At 47.8% G+C, this 5,682-nt stretch overlaps 1 long non-coding RNA gene across 1 annotated transcript; it reads right to left on the bottom strand.

Moving 5' to 3' along the window:
- Positions 1–3,950: 3,950 nt before the first annotated feature.
- Positions 3,951–4,466, bottom strand: LOC140403720 (uncharacterized). Its single transcript, XR_011938397.1, has 2 exons — positions 4,383–4,466; positions 3,951–4,229 (listed from the first exon to the last, which is right to left on the bottom strand). It is a non-coding gene; the product is annotated as an uncharacterized lncRNA (long non-coding RNA).
- Between the last annotated feature and the right edge of the window lie 1,216 nt (positions 4,467–5,682).

The raw sequence follows: 5,682 nt of genomic DNA, 5'->3' as shown, positions 1-5,682 counted from the left end.
CTTTTATATTCCAAGCCTCTTGAGAAGAATGACAACATTGCATTTGCTTTCTTAATTACGGACTCAACCTGCAAGTTTACCTTTAGAGAATCCTGGACTAGGACTCCCAAGTCCCTTTGCACTTCAGCATTATGAATTTTGTCACCGTTTAGAAAATAGTCCATGCCTCTATTCTTTTTTCCAAAGTGCAAGACCTCACACTTGCCCCCGTTGAATTTCATCAGCCATTTCTTGGACCACTCTCCTAAACTGTCTAAATCTTTCTGCAGCCTCCCCACCTCCTCCATACTACCTGCCCCTCCACCTATCTTTGTATCATCGGCAAACTTAGCCAGAATGCCCCCATTCCCATCACCTAGATCGTTAATATATAAAGAGAACAGCTGTGGCCCCAACACTGAACCCTGTGGGACACCACTCGTCACCGGTTGCCATTCCGAAAAAGAACCTTTTATCCCAACTCTCTGCCTTCTGCCTGACAGCCAATCGTCAATCCATGTTAGTACCTTGCCTCGAATACCATGGGCCCTTATTTTACTCAGCAGTCTCCCGTGAGGCACCTTATTAAAGGTCTTTTGGAAGTCAAGATAGATAACATCCATTGGCTCTCCTTGGTCTAACCTATTTGTTATCTCTTCAAAGAACTCTAACAGGTTTGTCAGGCACGACCTCCCCTTACTAAATCCATGCTGACTTGTCCTAATCCGACCCTGCACTTCCAAGAATTTAGAAATCTCATCCTTAACAATGGATTCTAGAATCTTGCCAACAACCGAGGTTAGGCTAATTGGCCTATAATTTTCCATCTTTTTCCTTGTTCCCTTCTTGAACAGGGGTGTTACAACAGCGATTTTCCAATCCTCTGGGACTTTCCCTGACTCCAGTGACTTTTGAAAGATCATAACTAACGCCTCCACTATTTCTTCAGCTATCTCCTTTAGAACTCTAGGATGTAGCCCATCTGGGCCCGGAGATTTATCAATTTTTAGACCTCTTAGTTTCTCTAGCACTTTATCCTTTGTGATGGCTACCATATTCAGGAGCAGGCCTTTGGATTTCGGCGGGAGCGGTGCGCAAGTGATTGTGATTTCTAAGATGATAAATAGGAAGAACCCTGACATGACCGACCCTCGTTGATATTGCAATTATCACCATGTTCCGTTATTAACTGATTGTTCATGGTAGACCAGTCACGTGGAAATTAGGCGGATGTATTTCTCCAGCTGTGTGAACAATCACCTGGACAACTTAAAAATTGCCGGGTAGACTCAGTGCTTTCGGGATACTTGGACAATATTGGCCAGTTGATAGCTGGATCTGGAGTAATTACAGTCACATTGCCCCGGATGCCGGCTCGGTTAATAGGCTTTGATGCATCCAATGTCTTCAGACACTAATCTGACAATTTCATGAAGTTAATTAAAGTTACTGAAGACTGATATTTGTTATGGGAGGATGTCAGGTGGCGGCCGAGATTCTTCAGTCGCTCTGGTTGGCCAAGGATCAAACAATTGTGTGGCGAGGTCCCCTTGTCCTTGCACATCTCACTGAAAAAATCTTTTCATTCAATTGTTTTCATTGTTATACAGAACAAAAAATATGAAATAACATACACCCCACGGGCCTTCCCCCTCTCTAGAAGACCAAAGCGAAATCCCACCAGCGCCCCCATCCCAGTTCCAGTGACCCGTCCCAAAGAGATAAGGGCGACCAGCTCCTTAAGATACAAATAAACGGCCTCCAGCTCCGGTGGAACCCTCCAGTTGCTCTCGTCATGGTGAGCTGAACTCCCTCGAGGTACAGGAACTCCATAAGATCCCTCAGCCATACTGAGACACTGAGTGGATAGCCTAACCTCCAGCCCATTAACACCAGCCTTCGAGATATCAGCGAGGTAAAGTCCAAATCATCGGCCCCCACCCCAGTCCACAGATCCGGCAGGTCCAACACCCTGAGCCTGGCCCCGAGGGGACAACATGGCAGTTCAGTTTGTAGGATCGCCGTCATGGTGCCAAAGAAAAAGACCCAGATGCCATTTGCTCCGGACAGGACCAGACGTGAGTACATGGGTAGTCGGTCCCTTCCCACAATGCTCGCACTCCTCCCTCATTACCACAAACAGCCTACACATCCTAGATTTGGTCAAATGGGCGCTGTGCACTACCATCAACTGTATCAGCCCCAACTGTGCAAATGGTGATGTTGCGTTCACCCTATGGAGAACATCACACCACATCTCATCCTCCAGCTCGGACCCTAACTCTTCCTCCCACTTGGCCTTAATCCCCTCCAACCATAATATCTCCTCTGCGATAAGCCACCAGCACCTCCCCAAAGTACTCCCCTTCTCTATTCCTGCCAATAACAAAACCAGCTCCATGACTGTGGAGGTCCAAGCAGCGCCCCCCCCCCCCCTCCCCCGCCCGCCCCGAGCACCCCCTCCAGCCCCATCCCCTCACTACTGCCGGTCCATCTGAACTACCGTATTCCGAATCCGAGCTACTAGTCCTGGACGTTCTGTGTTCGCCCCCCGCCTTCCTAACCCTCTCCGACATCAGAGCAACAGACTCTCAATTTCCAAAGCACAAAGATGGGGGGCAGGGGGAGAGGGAGACACTCCTGCCTTAGTCCCCTGTGCGACTGAAAATATCCGGAGCTTACATTATTTATAAAGACACCAGTCTTGTGTAATGACCGACCCCACGCCACAAACGGAGGCGTTCTCCCAAACCGTTCCAACACTGCGGACGAATACCCGCATTGTACCCGATTGATGTCCCGTGGACATCTTGAAGTGTTTAATCAGTCGGGGAATTCAGGGTTACGGAGAACACGCAGCAAATAGGTCTCCTTGACTGTTAACTGAGTAGACTATTATTAAAGAGCGAAGCATTCTCGAATAGTTTTACAACGTTGGTGCTACACTTGAAGGGATGGTTGGTGCTGTTCCTGGCATCCTCGCATGCGCTTTGTTTTGAATGAGAGCAACCCTGTCGCTTATTGTTATTGAGTCACAGTGTCATCGAGTCCCAAAACACATAAACGGCCCTTCAGCCCATCGCGTCTGCGCAGATCAAACACAACCACCTAACTATTCTAACCCCATGTCTCAGCTATTGAACCATAGGCGTGTGATGCCTTGGCATCGCAAGTGCACAGAAAATACTTCTTAAATGTTATGACGGTCTCTGACTCTGCCGCTGCCTGTGTTAGGGAGATGGGATGCGGTGTTAGGCAGCGGGTGTGGAGCATTAGTAAAATGTGTGGGAGTGTTCGGGAGTGGAAATGGAGTGTTAGGGACAGGGAAGGGAATGTTAGGGAAGGGCAGGGAGTGTACCGGAGTTTGGAGGCAGTGTAAGGTGAACGGTGGAGGTGTAGAGAGAGGGAGTGCCAGGAAATATGGATGGAGATTTAGGAAGAGGTGAGTTGGTGTTTGGGCCGGGAATGGAGTGCTGGGCAGATGTTTTAGAGGAGGGAAGGCAGTGTTAGGGTGAGGGGAGTGTGTATTAGGGAGAGAAAAGGAGTGTTTGGCAAACAGGAGGGTTTGGGGAGGGGGAAACATTAGTCATGGGGAAGGAGTGTTTCGGTGTGATGTGGGTATGTTCTGGAGAGGGGAGGGTGTTAGGGGAAGGGCAGAGTTAAGAGGAAACTAGGGAATATTATTGGAGGGCAGCGATATTTGGGAGTGGGAGGACGTGCAACAGAGAGAGGTGGAGTGTAAGGGAGAGGGCAGGGAGAATTTGGGTGAGTGGGTGGATTGTAAGGAGAGAAACTGAGCATTACACACTGCAGGAACGTGCCTAAATATGACCGTAAGATAGAATTCAGATATTGTGAATATTTGAAGCTGTAAGTTGGCATTGTGACCCGACCACTTTTTGACAATTCCTTTCCGGATAAATAAGCTTATACGTGGACCGAAGTGAGAAATGAGACTCGGACAAGAGACATTCGTCAAAGAGGCCAGTTTTATTCACATGATTCAGAAAGCAGTTGATTAGGAGTAATTGCAACTACATTATCCAGCAGAGGCAGAATTACAGAAATCACATTTATTGTCAGTCGCAGCCTCAGGTAAGGACCAGAGTGGGACTTCTTCACTCTGTTACCTCAGGCAGGCTTGCAACACTTGAAAATATTGAAGCATGTTTCGTCCAATCTAACCTCGGTTGTCTTGCAAGCATCTAGTTTGCACTTCCCTCCAGCTGCATGGCATGCCACAGCGCGACCTTGGAAATACAGACAACACAAATCAGCTAACAGAGCACAGATTCTGATCAACTGTGACCCAATTGAAGGACAGCACGGGCAGGGTGAGCTGAGTGTCCTCCTCATGACCATCTGAATGCTCCTACACATTGTGCACTGAGAGATATACTTACCTCCGATTCTATGCGATGAACTCTCGACTCCAACGGCAGAGATGGGCTGTATCAGCACCAAGAACCCAAGAATCAGAAACATCGTTCTCCTTTGATGGCCTCACAGTTACAATGAGATATCTGGAGCACAGGAGCTCTTTATATGTAAACACAGAGCGTCCTGCAGCGAATAGGCACACGTACACATCGCTGGTTGGCTTAATGTTAGACATGGTGAGACGAATTTCAATAACTGCTTCCAAAATTAACTGGAATCAGTAGGCTGTTTATTAATAAATGGAGAGACAGCATTAAATTATTATTAACGAAAGAGAAAATGCTGGAAAATGTCATCAGGTCTGGAAGCATCAGCATGGAGAGAAACAGCTACCGTTTCGAGTCCACTGACTCTTTGTCAGAGCTAACAGGTAGAGAAAGTGGGACGTTTTTATGCTGTGGAGTGAAAATGAAGGATGAGTCATAGCCACAGAAACCCAAGGAAACGGGGTGTCAATGGCCACAGAAAGGAAGAGGAAAGAGTGTTAATGGCAGTCCCCAGAGAGAACAAAAGACGTGAAAGGCCAAACAGCAGTAAAACTAACATCAGAGGGTGAACTGTGACAGATTTAGACGGGGGGGGGGGGGGGGGGTTGAGGGGCGAAGCGGCAATGGGAAGCAAAGAGCAGAAAGGGCAAGGAAAGGTGGATAACATTGGGGGAGGGGGTTTAAATATATATTAAGAAAGACTAGAAATAAAGAAATTGTAAAAAACAGCTAAAATGAAATGGCATGAAAACAAATGGGTCGAGGTGGGGTAGAGCTAATCAGCTGAAGTTGTTGAATTCGATGTTGAGAATGAATGACTGTAGCATGCCTCATCGGAAGATGAGATGTTGTTCCTCCAGTTTGCGTTGAGCCTCACTGGAACATTGTAGCTGGCCAAGGACAGACATGTGGGCATGGGAGCAGGGTCTTTTGTTAAAATGGCAAGCAACGGGAAGGGAAGGGTCCTGAATGCGCACAGACCGAGGATGGTCAGCAAAACGATCACCCAGTCTGTGTTTGTTCTCTCCGATATAGAGGACAACACATCGGGAGCAGCGGATGCAATTGGAAGAGATGCAAGTGAAACGATGCTGAACTTGGAATGACTGTTTTTGGCCTTGGGAACGTGTCGTGGGTGATAGGTGAGGTAGTGGGTATAGTGGAGGTGTAGACTAGATTATCTCTGAGGGAACGGTCTCTGCGGTCTGCTGACAGAGGGTGTGACATCACACTGGGGTTGGCGAAAATGGCGGAGGCTTTGCATACGGAGGCTGGT

Source organism: Scyliorhinus torazame, chromosome 29, assembly GCF_047496885.1.
Source record: "Scyliorhinus torazame isolate Kashiwa2021f chromosome 29, sScyTor2.1, whole genome shotgun sequence".
NCBI lineage: Eukaryota > Metazoa > Chordata > Chondrichthyes > Carcharhiniformes > Scyliorhinidae > Scyliorhinus > Scyliorhinus torazame.
This window is presented reverse-complemented; position numbering and strand designations above follow the sequence as displayed.